Here is a 20,583-nt window from a genome sequence, read left to right as displayed (position 1 = left end):
TTTCCTTTCGAGAACGTCAGTACAGCAGACACAAAACAGCTTGCTGAGCATGAGGTGAGTTTCTTTTCTTTGAGGGTGGATGTGACTTTGCACTCTTGTGAGCAAACAGTACTTCGTCAGAATTTTCAAGTGGTGTGCTAAGTAAGCAGATTAATTTACAGTGAACAGTGAATGTAATTTTAGTTATTTTATTGGCAATATTTTATTTCGTAGTTGTTTCAAGTCAGACACTGCACTGTTATTTAACTTTCATAACATACTTCACTGTTGAGTTTCAGTAAAACAGTTTTCAGTGAGTTCACAGTTAATTCTTTTGGGGTTTAATTAGATTCATTTTCATTATTTCAGATTCATTACTTCAATAAGATGAGTGTTTTATTTCACAACTCTGATCACAGGCGCAACACAGAGCCAACTAGTATTCAGTATTGAACAGCTGTTGCATACGGTATCTTAAGGACATGTTACACGAGGAGAAAGTTTTCCAAAAACGAATATTGAGTATTTTATATATAGATAAATTTCATAGAAAGCTTACACACAATTTCATTTTAACTTCTTCTTGTTGAATATTTTCTTTATGATATGTTGATATACTGTTTGAACTTGGTTTACATGTTAACTTAAGAAATCAAGCACCACAAATCCAAAGGAAGGAAGGAATATTTAGAGTGTAACGTCCCATCGCCAACGAGGTGATCAGACATGAAGCGCAAAGTCGGCCTGACAAGGGATGACAAGGAAATAGATGATGTCCTTTCCGAAGGAACCATTCTGACATTTGGCATGGAGTGACTTACAGAAATCAGGAAAATCTAAATGTAGATGGCCAAAGGAGGATTCAAACAATCTTTCTCCTCAGTGCGAGTCCATTGTGCTAACCACTGCGCTGCCTCGCGTCGGTAGCAAAAATTCAACAATTTCCACAGGATAAACATTATCCTAAAATTACAATTCTCGTGCATTACAATGGAGATAAGATGTGATGCTACTGATATGATTGATTTGTTCAGTTTTATTGTAGATGACTCGTTCAAATTTTTATTCGCTAAACTATTCAGGCCCAGGTCACCACAGTTTTACTTTCATCAGTATTTCAGGGCTCCTACCTCTGAAATCTCACAAAAATTCTCTTTCCTACCAGCAAGGCTCTAGATGTGAGACTCCGTCTGGCGTACAGATTTAGCCTACCAGTAGCTTTCACAACAGCGTAAATATCACAACAGGGTGGAACATCCTTTCGCAAAACTAAGGATTTTAAGAATTTTTAAGAGAAAGAAACAAGCAAGCTAAGAACGTCCTTGACCGAGGAACAATGGAAAGTGACGAATGAAAGAATAAAAGTATGAGTATATTCCGAAGAATAAATAACAATAGAACAAAAAAGTAAAAAAAATTCGGGCTGTATTTATAAGGGTCGGAGACAAGGAAACGGAAGCAGTAGTTGAGAAGGCACTGAGACAGAGTTGTAGCCTGTCTCAGAAGTTATTCATTCTGTATATTTAGTCAGCTTTGAAAGAAACCAAGGAAAAATTTGGGAAGATAATCACAGTTCAGAGGAAGAAATGAAAACTATGAGTGTTGCTGATGGCAGGCTCAGTCAGAGATTTGGAGAGCAGTTGCACGGAATGGACAGATTCTTCAAAAGAGATTATAAGATGAATATCACAAAAGTAAAATAAACGGAACGACAAGTAGTCGAATTAAATCAGGTGATGACAGGGGAATAACATTAGGAAATAAGTCACTAAAAGTGGTAGATGAGTTATGCTACTTGAGAAGAAAAATTATTGACGATGACAGAAATAGAGAAAACTGGAGACTGGCAAGAACAACGTTTATTAAAAGTAAAGAGATTTGTTAACACACAATATTAATGTTAACTTTAGAAGTCCTTCTGTAGATATTTGTCTTGATTGCAGCCTTATGCGGGAGCGAAACATGAATGGCAAGCATTTCAGACAAGAAGAGAATAGAAGCTTTTGAAATATGGCACTAAAGAATAATTCTGATGATTAGTTGGGTAGATCGAATAGCTAATGAGGAGGTGAAGAACCAAATTTGAGAAAAAAGAAATTCATGCACAACATGATTAAAATAAGGGTTATGCTTACAGAACACATCAAGAAGTCGTCAGTTTGGTAATGCAGGGAAGTGTGTGTGCGGTAGGGGGGGGGGGGGGGAAAGGGGAGAGAGAGGGAGGGAAGGAAGGGATTGGAAGGAAAATTGTAGAGGGAGAGCAAAGATTTAATACGGCAAGCAGGTTCAAACTGATGCACGTCGCAGTAATTATGCAGAGACGAAGAGACTTGTGCGATGTAAACTTGCCTGGAGAGCTGCATCACACCAGTTTCGGACTGAGGACAACAACAACATCACAAATAATTGCTGAAAATATGAAAGTGATACATGGATGACTGGATACGGGAAAAATAGGTTAGAAAGTGCAGTTCGTAGAGATATATGTCGTTTACGGTTCCAACATCCTTAATCAGAGGAAGTAGGAGCGTAATTTAGGAAAGAACCTCGTGCGATGTGGCTGCAGAAAACTTGGGACACTTGTTGGAAATACGACGGAGGTTTGCCAAGCCTACCCTAGGCAACCGGCAGCGGCCCACGGTGTTGTGTGACAGCGGAGCAGCAGAAATACTAAGTCTGCCCGTCAGATAAGCCGACTCCATTAACAGAGGGTCGATTTCCCGTCTAGATTGCCGGCCGGTTATTGTTCATTCATAACCGGCGCGGGGGAGGTCTTGTTTTATATAAGCCTCCCCCTCCGGCGAGGGGAGGATTCTGTGGCTAATTTTACTGCCGCGCCAACCCCACCCCCGCCAGATGCCCCTAGCGCCGCCAGGAAATTACTTGGGGCGGCTTATAAAAATCTTCACAGTCTATGCGTCCAAGTTTCTTTTGGGAGTTTGCTCAAGCGGCTCGGTATTGCTCAACCTACGGTATACCTTTGATCCCACCATGGCATTCCTTAATTAATATACGTCTAGAGGAGTAGCTATGCAGGAGCGTTTCACCAAAGGAATTTCAGTCTCAAGAGAGCAGTGGATATGTTTGTTCCTTAGGGCACTATAATGGGACCACTGCAGATTAAGAGTTACTTATATAAGTTGTCAAGAAAATAAAGCTATAATTTGCTGGTCTTCATAGCAAGAGTGTGGGACTCGTACCGAATAGACTAACAGGGGGTATTGAACGGGTCGCCAATTTGTACTCGGAGGTGATATATGTCATGGGATACTTATGGCGGAAGTATCGTGTACATAACGTATAAAAGGACAGAGCGTTGGCGGAGCCGTCATTTGGACTCCGGTGATTTGTGTGAAAAGGTTTCCGACGTGATTGTGGACGCGCGACGGGAATTAACGGACTTTTAACGCAGAGTGGTAGTTGGAGCTAGATGCGAGCGTCATTCCATTTCGGAAATCTTTTGGGAAGTCAGTATTCCTAGATACGCAGTGTCATGAGTGTGTCAAAAATGCCACATTTCAGGTATTACCTCTCACCACGGACAACGCAGTGTCCGACGGCATTCACTTAACGACCGAGAACAGCGGCCTTTGTGTAGAGCCATCGGTGCTAACAGACAGGCAAGACTGCATGAAATAACCGCATAAATCAATGTGGGACGTACGACGAACGTATATGTTGGTACAGTGCGGCGAAATTTGGCTTTAAAGGGCTATATCACCTGCAGCGCCTCTCCTGGGCTCGTGACCATATCGGCTGGACTTTAGACGACTGGAGAACCGTGGCCTGGACAGAAGAGTCTCGCTTCCAGTTGCTACGGGCTGATGGCAGGGTTCGAGTGTGGCACAGACCCCACGAATCCACGGGCAGTGTGCAAGCTGGTGGTTGCTCCAGAATGGTGTGAGCTGTGTTTACATGCACTGGACTGGGTCTGAGTCAACAGTTCATTGACTGCAAATGGTTGTGTTCGGCTACTTGAAGACCATTTACAACTATTTATGAACTTCATGTTCCCAAACAAGATGGGAGACATTCTGGAAAATTCGAGCGAATGATTTGTCCACCCGACATGAATCTCATCGCACATTTATGGGACATAATCGCGAGGTCAGTTCGTGCAGAAAATCCTGCACCGGCAACACTTTCACATTTATGAACGGCTATAGACGCAGCGGGGGACCTCCAACAATTCCTTCAGACCATGTCACATGGAGTCGCAGCGCTTCCCAGGGCAAAAGGAGGTCCAACACGACATTAGGAGGTATCTCATGACTTTTCTCACGTCAGCGTACATCAAAAGGCAGAGCGTCATGGATGTGCGAATAAGGGTGAACTGGCAAACTCATGAACAGGTACCAGCTCTCGCGTGGCAGCCTGTGTATTACGGTTCAAGAATGAATTTTAAGAGAGGATTGTTGTAATCAAATGAGGAACCTGAGTACTCCTGTAGGGACCTTTTTAGACAAGATTAAATTACTGTGCGTCCAGAGACGTTTCAGCAGTCAGTCTTCCTACAGCCCATAGCGAATGGAACGGGCAGAAGATTAATAACTGGTACAGTGGAAAGTATTCTCTGCCATACACGTCACAGTTGTTTCCAGAGAGAGAGATAGATGCAGATACCATTTTTACACGGAGCATGTGAAACTGCTGCTAAATTTGGATAGTTTACAGTTAATTTATTTATTTTCTTTAACGGATGCAGTGAAATGCAAATAGTGTGTCACTAATATAAAACACTGATTTGTTCTACATCCAGTAGTTATAACGGGCCAGAAAATGATTATGATGATAAGTCTTTAGTGTACGTCTACGTTTACTAGGGCACGTCAATAGTAAAGAGTCCGCAGCTCGTGGTCTCGCGGTCGCGTTCGCGCTTCCCGGGGTCCCGGGTTCGATTCCCGGCGGGGTCAGGGTTTTTCACCTGCCTCGAGATGACTGGGTTTTTGTGTTGTCCTCATCATTTCATCATCATTTATGCACGTGGCAAGATTGGACTGAGAAAAGTTTGGGACTTTGTACGGGCGCTGATAACCGCGCAGTTGAGCGCCCCGCAAACCAAACATCGTCATCATCATCAACAGTAAAGTCAAGTGTTTGTTCTAAACCATAGATTGACGGAACTTACCTAACAGTAACATATCTCAACCGCAGAACTTGCTAGTTCAGTGAACATCTGTATTCGAATTGGTTTCAGAGGTATTTATTATGAATGCACCGTTGTCCGTATGCACTAAGGCAAAAATAAGGAGAGTGTTTTGTTTCCCGTAACCTAAAGCTGCGGGGATTTTTAACGGAATGCTACTGCAGTATGGTAGAAGCTTAGCACACGACAAATACACAAGCGGATAAATAACTTCAAAAGTGGACGCGTGTGTGACCGCGAAGAGGCCACTTCGAAACCGGTCAGTAACATCGATATAGCTGAGTGAAAGAATTGATGAGACTGCGCATGCGCCAAGGTTTCCACCACTACCAGTTGTCCATAAATCACTAAACTAAAGCAGGGTTTGTGCTTGTTTGGTACACATCGACTGGATATGTCGAAATGACAATTAAGGTTTTTTGAAATGGAAGGAAAAGACTTTTTCAGTGCTTAGTGACTGTTGACGAGATGTGATCCATCATTTCCAGAATAAGCGGCAGAGCACCGTGTGTAAATATCCATGTTTGCCTACAAATGGTTCAAATGGGTCTGAGCGCTATGAGACTTAACATCTGAGGTAATCAGTCCCCTAGAACATAGAACTGCTTAAACCTAACATCATATACATCCATGCCCGAGGCAGCCTGTGGCGCCTAGAACCGCTGGGCCACACCGGCCGTCGTTTGCCTACAACAAAAATGTCCTGTAGGCAAGACTTAAGCAAGAAAGCTGATGATAACAACGATTTGGGGAATGAAAAGCGCAATAGAAACTCACTACGCTCCTAAAGGACAAACAGTGAACAGTCACACAGCTACTCGAGGTTTAAGTTCTTATGTCCGTGTTTGCTTACAAATAGATTTGCTTTGGAGATGTTCTGCCTTGGGCAAAACGCAATTTCTTTTTTATTCCCCAGACATGCTTCGATGAAGTTTCAGTTTCATCAGTGGATCTTTTATTATCTTGTATGAAATAGCAATAATACCTTTTACTACTTTTACACATATAAACCTGAATTTTTAATGCAGTATTTATATATTTGAAAAACCGGCAAAATTTTGTATATATACCTTATTAGCACACGCTGTGGATTTTCAGGATTTTATGTTATTTAACGCTTTTGTTCAAAGTTTGTTATCTGCAGCCAAACAGAACTGAATGTAGAACAGTTATTTACTTCGAAAATCTATGACTGGGCATGTTATTGTTATGCCTACCATTAATTAATACTGTGTGACACAGTGTGTGTGTGTGTGTGTGTGTGTGTGTGTGTGTGTGTGTGTGTATCTTTTGTGTGATTGTGTTCGGAAGGGGGTTTGAGGTTTTTATGGGTTGGTGTTTTTGATAATTCTTTTGGGGGCTGAAATAAGAGTTCCATTACAATGTGTTTTTACTAGTTTTCCATCAATTATGACTTCTTGTATTTGACAGTTTTCTTCATTTATTAGTTTTTGCAGGGAGTTGCTTTATAAAAGATGACAGAAAACCACTATTGATGAAACTTCAGCGAAATACGTCTGGGGAATAAAAAAAAATACATAAATTATGTTTTTCTCAAGACCGACCCTTTCCAAAAACAAATCTACTTACAGTACAGCGGCGCGGAGTAGCCGTGCGGTTTGAGCCGTCATGTCACGGACGACGCGGACCCTCCCGCCGGAGGTTCGAATCCTCTCTCGGGAATGGGTCTGTGTGTTGTTCTTAGCATAAGTTAGTTTATGGTAGTTCAAGTAGTAAGTCTAGGGACCGTTGACCTAAGCAGTTTGGTCCCTTAGGAATTCACACACGCACACACTTTAAATACAGTGAGCTGCTGCTAGATATCAAACACGTGATCAAAAAGGAGAGTGCAGCTTTCAAAAGGTGTGAATTTGATTCAAGATCATGTCTGCCTCATAAACTCTGAACACAATTCAGGAGCATTCAAAACCTTTTTCGAGGTGCAGCGACATCCACTGTACAGTCTTCACTTAGCACCAAATGTTTTCAGCTTTTTGGCCTGATGTGGAAGCATCTGGATGCCTCCAAGTTTTCATCGGATGACGCGACTGTGGAGACGGTACAACAGTTGATGTGCACGACTCCACAAAACCTTTTCCAGGACGGAATTAGGAAGCTTTGGGCCGAGTGTGTGGAGGTTGTGGGACGTTATGCTGAGAAATAATGTCACTCTGAAATGCACCAGAGCTGACAACCTTGAAGCCTTGCGCCACTCCCTGCAGTGTTTTCATGATTGTATTTATTTATTTTTGACAACAATAGGACGTAAATTTCAGTAATTTTGTTCAGAATAGCTCTCTGATGTAAATGTTACCTTTTACTGCTGGTGAGGTAACATGTAGGCTGTGATTTGTTGGGTACTGTGGTTGTTAATGTGAGGTTCGCTTTTTTTCGTATCTTTCACACAGCACACCGTTAGTTTACGTACGGCTACGATATAGGCTGTATAGCCTGGCCACAGGGCTTTGTTGAGTAGCTGCTAGACTCGGGTCTCTGTAAAAATCTCGCGCACAAGCATATTAATAACATGCGTTTAAAAATAGGCCACTAATCTTAAATCCCAAATAAAACTCTACATTACTGTATTTTTTCAGACCACAAGCACCAAAATTGCGACATTGCAGCTTTTGTCTCTACTAGCTAATCGTTGCAAAAAACTTTCTGTTTGCCACGCGGATTTAAAAAACAGAAATGTAATAAATTCTTCCAACATATTCCACAATTGCTGTTGGTTGATCATTTCAATACTCGCCTCTCTGTAACCGTGACTGCGCTTTACCAAAGAAAACGATTTCAGATTCCTCAAAAAACTGGTAATTAACATAAACAAATATTCCATTCAGAAAATTTGTATTTTCACACTTCGTCCTCACTCCAAGAACAGTTGAAGAATATGAACTTCTGTTTCGTTGCTTACAGCGAAATTAATTTCCAGAACACAGCAACAAAAGGAAATCGAACTTCATATTATAAATACGATATTGCAGTGCCTGCGTTATTCTTATTACGATGCAGAAGCATTGTCATCAGAATAATACAGGCACTGCAATATCGTATTTATCTGTCGATACCGGGCAAGCGACTTTCAAGTACAACATCTGACCTGTACGTGAATATACATAATGGATGTACGAGTACAGGTGGCAAACGCATGGTTGACGACATATGGAAGTTTGGTGCACGGATAGCCAAATGGTAAGGCGACACCTTGCAATAAGCGGGAAACTGTAAGAACACCAAAATGAAAATCTCCGCTCGAAACAAACTAATTCGCAAACTAGCGGGGACACAGTGGGGATCACATCCACAAACTATTCGCTGTTCTGCAATGGCACTGTGCTTTTCTACTGCTGAATTTGCTTCTCCAGTCTGTTAGAGGTCATCTCATGCCAGACAAGTAGATATTGCTCTCAACGAAACCTGCAGGTTGATCACAGGTTGCTTAAGACCTACACCAACTGACAAGCTCTACTGCCTGGCTGGAATAGCGCCACCATGGACACGCAGAACAGTGGCTGCCAACAGGGAGAGACTGAAAGTGGAACAGGACAGTGCCCATCCACTGCACGGACATAATACACCACAGCAACGGCTGAGATCGCCAAAGAGCTTCCTGAGAACATCCGAGAAGCACACCATTTCACCAGAGAAGGCGAGGCTGGAGTTATGGAAGACGTCGACGCCTCACCTGCAGACGCCAGAAGCTGAAGAACTACCACCTAGACACAACGAGAGCTGGCTGGTGTGGAAATCTGTAAACAGATTACGATCAGGAATTGGGCGATCCAGAGACAACCTGAAGAGATGGGGCTTCATGACAGAAGATACGTCCTGCGATTGTGGACAAGAACAAACCACAAGCCACATGCTCCAGTGCCTTTTGTGCCCTACATCCTGCACGAAGACTGATCTCCTGCAAGCCACTCCAAGCGCCTTGGAGGTTGCAAAGTACTGTGCATATGTACTATAAATACAATTTGTGTATATATATGTACATATTTATTGATGTGTATGGCTACTGTAAATTTGTATGTTTTTGATTCGAGAATAATAAAAACCGGGTTCGAGGTCCGCTCCGGCTCAAATTTTTGATTTTTGTCATTCCATTCTGTAGCTGATAGTGGTCCTCATTCGTAAAAGCGAATTCATTTTACATATCATATTCTAACAGCCACAGAGTTTACTACACACAACAAGTCATAAATGTTACCTCACAAAGAGTAAACGCTAACAGAGCAGAGAGCGCATTTGAATAAAATCGAAGAAATTTACATCCTGCTGTTGACAAAAACAAAGAATAATAACGATGAATACACTGCAGGGACGTCTGAACTTGCAATATTGTTTTCCCAACAAAAATTTGCTTTTAAAAAGAGTTGCCCTCGTATATTCCCAAAGTCAGCCGTCTATAAAACCAGAACGTTAAATCTCAATCTTCCTGCCGAAAGCCAATGACCCGAGCGACAGCCAAATCATTCCTCACCACTCTTTTCCTTTTCAAGAAAAGAAGGTTGCAGTTTAACGACCCGTCGATGAGGAGGACGTTTACGACGGAGCACAAAGATCTCATTGCCAAAGGACGTCGCCTGCGACCTTTTCAAAGATACCATCCCGATATTTAAATTTGAGGGATACTATCTTTGAAAACTTCAGGAATTCGATTTTATCCCTTAAAATGTTCTCTGGGATGTCTGCTTTCATGTAGTGTTCATCCCAAGTTTGCCAGAAACTCCCTTATTGAGCTACAGGTGGTTTGTCCGAAAACCATTCACAGTGAGAAAAAAATAGTCGACATCGCGGCCATTGCGGCAATATGCAACCTAAAAAACGACATAACAGCCATTAGGACCTACGGAAATTATGAACGTGTCCGAACGTGAGGTCAGACCATCCTGTTGCAACTTCTGTACAAAAGCGGACGAAAAGCGTATATAGGAGCAGAGCGGTGGGGAAAGAAGCTACCAAAGAGTTTCGCAGGACCACCACGGCGACAAAAAAGACAAAGGAGGACTTCTTTTTGGATATGAAAAGATTGCTCTGTGGTCCATGAACAGCTGACTAGAGGTATGTTCAACTTAAATATAAAAAATTTAACGAAAAACTTTAAACGCTTTTTTTTTTCTTGAAACCTTATTTTTCATATTGGCAGGAAACACAACTTGAGAACGGTACATACTACCTTGATCAGAATTTAATGCCGACATTTTAAACTGAATTGTCTAGCAGCGTACGTCATAACTGCACGAGAAGTGTTTTGAAAGAAGTAACATGTTTGCTTGACTCGAACTGTAAATTTTTCGTTTTCACATAAAACTCATGCTGCCTCACGCAAGATACGAGGCGTGTTCCAAAACTAAGGTGCTTTCAGTTATAAAAAAAATAAACTCATGAGAAAAGGTTTTTATTGACAGTAACTTCTCCCACGCACCTACTTCACTTTTCCAAATAATCGTCGTTCACATGTATACATTTTCTACGACGCTGCGCCAACTTCTTTAAACTTCTCTACGTAGTACCCTGCCGCCAGGAAACTGAACGAATTGGTAACGTCAGGCTTGAATTCATAGTAGAGTTGAAATCATTGTCCACACAGCCACTTTTTCAAGTGCAAGAACAGGAAATAGTCACTTGGTGCAAGGTCGGGCCTGCACGGACCGTGATCAAAAACCTCCCAAGGAAAACCTTCTCCTTGATTGTGATAGCATTATGAAGGCGTGCGTTGTCATGAAGGAGCATTATTCCAGACGACAATCCCCCATAGCATTGATTTTGGATCGCACGTCTCAGTTTAGTTAGCGTTTCACAGTATACGTAAACTGCAATTGTTGACACACCATCAATGCAATCAATCAAAACGCTCCCTTTTCGTTCCAAAAACTAGTAGCCATTATTTTTTGCCACTGTACTTATTGTTGTTTCGATTCTGCGTTGGTGTACGATATCGACGTCTCGTCGCCCGTAACAATGTTGTGCACTACCCATTCTTTGCTCTTTGTGATAATCAGTGAGCACTTTTGGAACCCAGCTCACACACAGTTTGTGATATGCGAACTGTTCAGTTCCGAGCGACATTTTGGATTCACTAGCCAGACCACCAGTGATCAATCGGTGATCACTTCGAAGGTTTCGGTTCACTTGATCTGTGATGTCTTCGATCTGAATACTGTGCATGCCACTCGATTAAAATCGTGAACATTCGTGCGGCCGTTTTGAAATTCTCGACGCCATTTGCGAAATTGTTGGTCACTCATTATTTCAGGACCAAACACTAGACATAACTCACAATGGATTCCAGCAGCTGTAAATCCTTTTGCCAACAAAAATCTAATCACACCGCGCACCTCGCAAATGGGGGGATCTACGATCGTCTCGGCCATTGCGATCTTCTCTCACCGACTGTCAAAGCACTGCTGAATCAAACCAACAACGGTGTAATTTCCTAAAGAGTCGGCAGACAGCGCTACATCCGTGAAACTTCATTCAAGCCTACCGTTAGTTACATATTGGTCACCGGACCTTAGTTTTGGAATACGCCTTGTAAAAAGTTGCATTTATCCTCCACTCCTTTTACCCCGGGTTTGCGGCGGTGAAACACTCCTTTCCGCCATAATTGGATACGACTTGTTAACATATTAGTATATGAACTCTCGGTGTTTCGTGTAAAGGAAACGTAACTCCGCGATCAGCCCCAAAAACCGAGCGACGCCGACTGGCTGCCGTGACGTCCTCTGCCAATGACGTCTCTCAGACGCAGTACGGAGGGTTATGCGGTCAGCACAGCTCTCCCCTGGCCGCTGTCGGAGTTGCATACCTTGGAGATGCTGCTTCTCATGCGAGCAGTTGTTCAGTTGGTATCGAGTTGCTGGCGAGGAAAACACGATAAGTGTCATAAACCGATTTTAAAGGAAGTTCACTCAGAGTAAGAGCGGTCAAAATAAGCAAAGATGTGTCTCGCCTTATCAGTAGATACTCTACCGTTTCTGAGAAACTAACGGTCGAAGTTTTCGAGGTACTTTACGTGCCTTTTAGGCAATAAAAAGTAGAAGTGAAGCGGTAGCACTGTGGCTAATGTCGTAGCTTCATACTTTAGGGCCCCATATTCGAAAGCTGATTATTATTTTTGTTGATTGGCAACTCCATAGGGTGCTGCGTGCACAACGACCATATACGTGAAATTAGAAGGAAGGTCAGCGTTGGCTGTAGTATTGATGGTTTATTGACAGAAAAATCGATTTTCAATCACATAGTGCTCATCTTTAGTGCTGAGGTGTGCAAATTAAACTCAAAGGCACTGGTGTCAAGTCATTATCAGTAACCAAAGCTAGGAAACGATCAATTATTGTAAATGCCTCCAACATGAGAACTGCCTTGGAATTGGCGGCACACTGAGAGCCGACAATTTAAGTACAACTCCAGTTGTTTGTACTGCTAGAGGAAGCAATGCAGGTGGCTCGTTGTCAAATGACATCCACTTGAAATCAGACTATTGGGTGCATTAAACGTTTCATAAAATACTCGAGACAACAAGTTTAAGCGATTCACCTCGTGTGTCTATCTAAGTGCGGTAAATTTTAGATTTTCTGTTTTTCTAAATCGGGTGGTGAACTGTTGTATTACTAACATACGTTTGTTGTTTTATTTATATATTATATTATTTGTATGTTCTATTATTCACATATGTTATAACTGCCTTCCCATCTTCAGTCCCATCAAAAATTTCTGACATTTTTTTTAAGCACTAGTGGCTTTCTTATTTAATATTCAGTAGCATTTCAAATTTCAAATACTAATTACTTAAACTATGTGAGGATTATATAAGGAATGAGATTGATCCCACAATATTTAGTAATTATATAGTTGTTATAATTGAGGTTTTCAATTCGAAGCAGATTTGATACAGATCTCCACAATAGCTATCCTTTCAAGCCTCTTCCTGTCTGCATGACTACTGTAACTTACAGCGTGACAGTTACTGACTACATGAAAAAACGCGAATTAGTTACAAATTACGACGTGCACACACTTTATTCAATATGTAACAGTCACTACAGGTATTCAGATTTAGGTTATGACATGTTCGATATGCCTGCCATCATTGGCGATGTTGTGGCGCAGACGAATAGCGAAACATCGATGCTGTTTGTGACCTCCTGAATGGCTGTTTCCAGCTCAGCAATGAGTTTGGAGTTATTGCTGTACACCTTGTCTTTAATATAGCCCAAAAAAAAGGAATCGCATGTGTTCAGAACCGGAGAATATGGCGCCCCTTCGGGGCCCACGCCACTGGCCTCTGGGTACCCCAGAACCAGAATGCAGTCCCCGAAGTGCTCCTCCTGGGCATGAAACAGCCTCCTGCTTCTCTGGGATCGAGCTCCGTCTTGCATGAACCACATCTTCTGAAAACCACGGTGACTTTGGATAATGAGGATGAATTCATCTTCCACAACCTTCACGTACCTTTCGGTAGTCACCGTGCCATCAAGGAACATCGCACCGATTATTCCGTGACTGAACATTGATCACTACACAGTCACCCGTTGAGAGTGAAGAGACTTCTCGATCGCAAAATGTGCATCTTCAGTCCCCCAAATGCACCAATTTTGCTTATTGATGAATGCTCCCAATGAAATGGGCTTCGTCACTAAACCAAATCATACATGCGCGTATTAATTCTCATGACGCCCCGCCACGAATCATGCAATTTGAACGTCCTAACGCAAACCGTTCAGTAGTTATGACCATTTTATATCATATTGTCACTCTGTACATCCATCTGAAAATGTTTACTTAGTTTAACAACAGACGTAAACACCAAGACGTTACTTTTAGCATGGGCACAGGCGTTTTATTCTGTCACATGATGGAAACTAATGTATCTGAGAGACAATGTATTTCTACTTTGTTTACGCTTCCAACATAACGACTTCTCTCACAGTGGAAATCATTCTCATTTCTGCCACACCCTTTTCCGTTCTTCTCCTAGTAAACAAGACACTAAAGGAAAACACCAAGAAATTCAAATGTCGCGGAGATGACATGGAAGTAGTATCGGACAAAGGACAGGGAAATTGCGCCACGGAGAGTAATTCGAAATTCAATTTTCCACGTCCGCAGCGCCGCACCACGAGCCGAATTTAAATGAGGAAACTGTGGAAGTTGGAAGTTTCATTAATGTATTAGGGAGCGTGAGACTCTAGGCAAAAATCACCGCACGGAACTTCAGGGAGGGCGGATACTTGAGACAATGGAAATTAAAATTCTATAGGAGTTGTTATGGAAATGAGCGGAAAGTTTTAAATCCTCCTTGTTAAAGTAAGAGGATATTCCAACTGATTTAAAAAAGAAACGTCGTTGGTAACCCTTTATTATGCATGAGGCAAGTCCGTTCACGGTTGGTTAGCGGATGAAGAGGGTCGGCCTCCATTGGTTACAGTCGGGCGTGACTTGTAGCGACTGCGTGCGGTGGGGGCGACGGCGACCGCAGCGCCGCCGCGGCGCGAGAAGCAATTACCGGGCGGCGCGCGCAGGGCTGCCAACCACGGCGCGGGGAAGCACCTGGCAGTGGCGTCGTGAAACAGGCTGCACGCCGTCCGTCACGCGCTAACCACATCTCCGCGAATTGGCGGTTGGCAGTTTCAATTGGACCTTCACTCCCGCTCTTCAGATTACACTCAACCTAGCATACAGTTAACTGAACAAAAATGAACGTCTGTATGCAAGAGCCGCTCAGCAATTCTACCCCAGGGGCGTTTCATGGCTCCGCCCCCCACCCCACCCCTCCTACCTTTCTCACCACATTTGTGTTTCCGACATTCTACACCTCTGTTGTTCGTATACATGTGAAGCAACCAGAAGACAGTATCAGATGTCACTGTTACCTGGTAAATGTACACACCATCATATATCATATATCATTAGAAGGGACTGATGACCTCTGATGTTAAGTCCCATAGTGCTCAGAGCCATATATCATTAGATTTACAATTTTCTGTGACAGGTGGAATGGCCATCAGATTGCCTCTGTTTAGTGGTGTTACCAGGCCGGATAGGAAATATAAGAGGCTTGAACAACAACAGATGTTGCGTGATCACCGTGAAGGATCGTGTGAGACAACCTTATCAGCACCTGACAGGGTTTCAAAAGGTTGTCACCGTGGCTCTGCGTTTGGGCGGCTGGTCGAATTGTGCAGTATTCAGATGTTTGGGGCATTCGGATGTAACAGCGGTCCAATGTTGGACGGCATGGGAACGTGAGGGCTGACATTCTCGTCGTCAAGGTTCTGGTCGACCATGCCTGTCCTCTAAAAGGGAGGATGGGTGTACAGCACATGAAGGGCTTCGCAACTTCTTCACATCTACAAGTGGCACCCTGGAACAAGTCAAGGTCGCACTGCAACATTGACTGTCATCCCACGCTCTTGATTGGAGACTAGCAGAAATCTGAGTAGCGATTACCGTCCTATGTGCAGGCTGCCATTAACAACACAAGTGGCTGCGTTTGGAGTGGTGCGGTGACCGTGAAACGTGGACTGCTGATGAATGGTTCAAATGGCTCTGAGCTCTATGGGACTTAACATCTGAGGTCATCAGTCCCCTAGAACTTAGAACTACTTAAACCTAACTAACCTAAGGACATCACACACATCCATACCCGAGGCAGGATTCGAACCTGCGACCGTGGCGGTCGCACGGTTCCAGACTGAAGCGCCTGGAACCGCTTGGCCACACTGGCCGGCGCTGATGAATGGTATCGCATTATGTTCAGCAGTGAATCGCAGTTGTGCACTTCCACGGATGACAATTGCCAGTGAGTATGGCTATGACCACTTTCAATGTTTTGGAGAGGCACAGAGATGTTACTCCTGGTGTCGTAGTGTGGGACGCCATTGGCAATTAGGTGTGACTTCAGATCACAGCTGGTAGTGGTTGAGGGAACTATGACACCACAGTGGTACATGACGGATATCCTTCGTTATCCAGGTGTTACCTCTCATCCGACAGTCAAGTGGTGAAATTTTGTGGCGTGTGTCTCGAAGGACCGTCTGTGTGATGGTGAGGTACTCTTATGGCTAGAAAAATCCCAAGATCCTTCCCCGACAGAACACGTGTGAGGCCAGGTCGGACGTCATCTTCATCCCAGTGCCAGCAGTGACGATTTGAAGGACCAGTTAATAACAGCTGTGGTCCAGTTTGCCTCAGGAGAAAATACAGCGGCTTTAGGACAGCTTTCCCAACGGGATCAGTGTAGGCACCCAGACCAGATGGACTGCAACGCCATACTGGTTAAGTGAGCTCATACTACCATCTTCTTTACAAACTTGACTCGATTTTGAAATCAATGAAATTACACCACATACTCTCTGTCTGTGAAGTTTCGTTTCGCTTCCCACTCCTCGTCTGGGCTCTTCACTTTTCTGGCCATTTAGTTTCCCAACAAGATTAAGATTCCATATTAGGAAAAAAAGTAATCAAGAAAGGAATTAAAGTGTGTATTATCAGAAGGGGTTGTGAGGAACAAAGGAAGCGAGCTCAGCCCCACACATGGACCGCTACTGAGTGAGGATCAGAGCGACAATTCCGTACACGTATCGCCATGAAAAGAAAGACTATGAAACACAGTCAGGTAAAATACAGAAACACAGCTGACAACAATGGGTACCTCAAACAGCACTGTCAGCTAGGTAACAATGACTGCCAGCCGAAGCTTTCCGATTTCTGCCTATTCGGGACTAGGGAGCTGATGGGCCAACTTACGGTCAAAAGCTGTACTTTCCATTTCACGATTTGAAGTTTATTAGTTGTAGAGAGCAGGAATTTCAGGGTCGTCCATGAATTCCTAAAATGGTAGTCTGGAAGTTTACTGATTCAGTACATTTTCTTCTTCTTCATGTGTTAGGCAGACTACCTGTTACTGTACTCCGTCTCTTGTTAGGCCTTCCTACCTTCCGTCTTCCATTACATTTATAACTGAGAGCATTTATCACTCATACGCTAGATGTGAAACGATAATATTTAAAGAGTAGTGTTGCCCACAACAATAAATGCATATCTAGAAATACGAAACTAAAAATTCTACACTACGGTGGTAAAGACCAGAATGTTTATATTCACATGGGTGTTTAACGATGGGCTGTAAACGGAACAGAATGGAGAAATTTGAACTCCGGATTGTTAAATAAAATAGCAGATGCAATACAAATTAGAGTGGGTTGTAAAATAAGGAGTAATATGTAGTTCTACAAAAGTGTAGGGAAAATATCAGAAGTAATGGCAAAGCAGATCATAATCTTCCTTGGAAACCTCTGCCGAATGAGTAAGAGCGGGCAACGAAACAAATATTTCTGTATTTCAGGAAAAAGAAATCGAACATAGCATGAATTACAGAATGAAGGAAATAACTGGAAAGAAACAACAACAAAGAATCGGAAATAACAGGGACGACATTTTTTTAAGAACAAAATACTAAATTGAGGAGGTTTTCCAGGTAGAACCAATAAGAAATGGTGAACAATAGGGACCGAAGAAAGGAAAGGACAATATATGGAGAAAATGAAAAAATAATGGAAAAAATAGGAAACAACAAAGAAAGAAGATGGGCTGGAGTTTTTAAGGGTTGCAAGCTGATCAGCACTATTGTACAAAAATGGAATTGTTCAAAAGGGGAATAGCATGAACTTCGGTTCAAATCAGCGTTTTCAGAATTAGGAAGATATTTGTCAATCTTTTAGCTTGAATGTCAACTTCCTAGACTAGTTCAGCTGCTCATTTCCTACTTTATGTACCATCAGGCTTCACAGCGCTCATTGTGGTGCAGAAAGCAGTAGGTATCGGCGGCCGAGTAGATCGCAAATGACATACTGGATAACGTCGGAAGTTCATAAGGCTCTTCGCGGTCGATGCTATTGTAAGCAACGCCAGAAAATACAGTAAAACGCAGAAATAATTGTAGAGAACTGACGCTTGGTACAGGTATTGGTTGTTGGCTGTCAACATAAGTGAATGAAACATATTGCGCACAAATAAGAGTAAAGATCTATTCTTTATGTGTAATCACACGACTGCTGAACGATCACTGGAAGCAGTAAGATCCATTCAATATCTATGAATAAGCGTACAGAGCCATTTAAAGTGGAACAATGACAAAAACTAATCTCAGGAAAGTCAGATGGCGGACTGAGATTCAGGATGTGTAGTCCACCAACAAAGCAGTTAGTGTCCATAACTTTCGTTCAACCGATATTGCTCGTCAGTCTGGGTTCCATAGTGGACAACACTGGAGGAGCAACTAGATACAGAGTAGAGCAGCGCTTTACGTTACAGGTTCACTGAGTAAACGCGAAAGAGACACGGAGAAGCAGAGCCAACTCCAGTGGAAGACGCTGCGATAGAGGCATCGTGCATCATAGTGTGGTTTACTGTTAAAATTCCGAAAGCATAGTTCTTCCTACGTTGCTTCCTCCGACGTATATCTCGCGGAAAGACCATGAATATAAAATTAGAGGATACCAAGATTCGTTATTCCCGCGGACCATTCGAAGGTAGAAGAGGAAATGGGGGAAGTGACAGCGGTAAACGAAGTACCTCCGCCATACACCGCAACGCGTCTTGCGGTGTAGAGAGATAGAAGTAGATGTAACACAAGGAGCGCAGAATTTTAGATGACTATGACTTCCCGCAAATACGAATAAGAACGAAATACTTGAAGAGTACATTCACCTACGTAATTGCGAAACAGTTTTCATACTGCACGGACAGTTGTGTACGAAGCGGCATTGTATTTAATTATGGTAAATTTTGTAGCCGTTGAGTGCTGAGATATCTTCCTTTCTATCATCAGACGCAGAGCAAGAGTCCCATTTTCACGCTCCACCTGCCATGCACAGAGGAAAGCGATCGTTACCGCGATCATATTGTTACATGAGATAGGACGTGTCTAGAAGTCCAAACTAAGCAGCAACATACGAAATGCACTTATTACCGTTGAGGTCAGGAATGTGAAATGCTTCCAGACTTTCCTTAGGGCATGGTCTTCCTCTTTTGCGCCAGAAAAGTCATACTGCTGTTGTAGTTTATGAAACGGGACCCACAAAGTAAATAATTCATAATTCAGCAACATGCAGAGAAACGTGATTACCTCCAACTTCATGGTGAAAAAAAAAACAGCGTTTCCTAAATTGTGAGTGGACTCAAGTAGCAGACGAAGGGGTGTTCAAGTTCACTCCAGAATATTTCTGCTACGACCTTATACAGAAGCTTGTCCAACACTATAGTATATCCCGTAATGTTGCAGAAAAATACTCTAGAGAAGTAGCAAAAGATACGTATTCACTAAAAGGGTGTTTCCAGGTACTGTGTCTTGGTGGCTATTTTCTGTTGAAAATATAAATAAGAAACACAATGTCGTCATTCACTAAATTTCAAGATTTGTATTTTCGTTGCTTTTCGGTGTTCAGCTTAGGTGCAACGAGGGAACCAGTAACGTCTAAGCATGTAGTGCGTTTTAAGTTTATGATTTTGAGCTCAAATGCTTTTGATAGCTGAGCAAGGAGAATTAAAAACATATAACCTCTCTGTAAGAGAAGAGACGCTAAGTATTTGTAACAACTATGATAAAGTTTGTGAGCAGTGAATGTGCAAATCTCATATGCTTAGTACTATGCCGTCAGAGCAAGACACAGACAGAGCAAAAGCACCATAGGCGCACAGTTGCGAGCTCGTGCGACTGCCATAGAGACTCACTATTTGCGCGAGTCCACCAATGGCACGGGCGACACTCAAGATGAAGGTATTGACTTCGTCTCGGCCAATTGCTGGCAGAGTACAATCCGCCAATGACCGGACGACAAAGGACAGAAGCCTACTAGGAAGATAGAAGGGCAGCTCTCTCCCACTTTGTTGTAAATCATTGTTCAGGGATGGCTTGGACAGGGAATGTTGTTTAGTGAACTCTTAGAAGTGAACAGAGAGTTGTTGTAAATTGCATTTTCTGTATACTGTGAAGTTTACCTACGATCATTTCCACTTAGCCATTGAGGGCCCTTTACACGCAGTGTTGCAGACTTCATTATTCGTCAACTCACAAAGATGAGAAAACCTTTTTAAATCATATGTGTGACTTTGTTATTAATTTTTAGGAGTGTTGTAGGACCTTCCTGGTACCTGATCGTGGGGCAGAACTGTGTAATAGTGGCAAGGAGAAATTGTCTTAGCGGTGTACTGCACCAGAAGCTGTTTCACGTACTCGGCCTCCTCAGCAGTAGGCGTTTACAAAACTGGTGACTAGGGCTTAGAAGAAAAGTATTCAACGAAGATGTACAGTTCGGCACGTACGCCTCATCAGTTCCAAACTATATCTTCTTAATGATCAATTAAAACATTAAGTAAAGTATGTCCTATACATTCTAGATGTTTCGAAACCGTAGGTTGAAAGGATCAGTGCAGTTGGGCTAAGCACTGTA

The 20,583-nt window shown here is 42.7% G+C and overlaps 1 protein-coding gene across 1 annotated transcript in view; it reads right to left on the bottom strand.

Annotated features, from left to right (window-relative positions):
* LOC126335199 (homeobox protein unc-4 homolog) overlaps positions 1-20,583 on the bottom strand; it is a 145,083-nt gene that overhangs the window by 69,145 nt on the left and 55,355 nt on the right. The window lies entirely within an intron of this gene.

The sequence above is a fragment of the Schistocerca gregaria genome, chromosome 2, assembly GCF_023897955.1.
Source record: "Schistocerca gregaria isolate iqSchGreg1 chromosome 2, iqSchGreg1.2, whole genome shotgun sequence".
Lineage (NCBI taxonomy): Eukaryota > Metazoa > Arthropoda > Insecta > Orthoptera > Acrididae > Schistocerca > Schistocerca gregaria.
The sequence above is the reverse complement of the archived record's forward strand: the minus strand, read 5'-3'. Positions and strand labels throughout refer to the sequence as shown.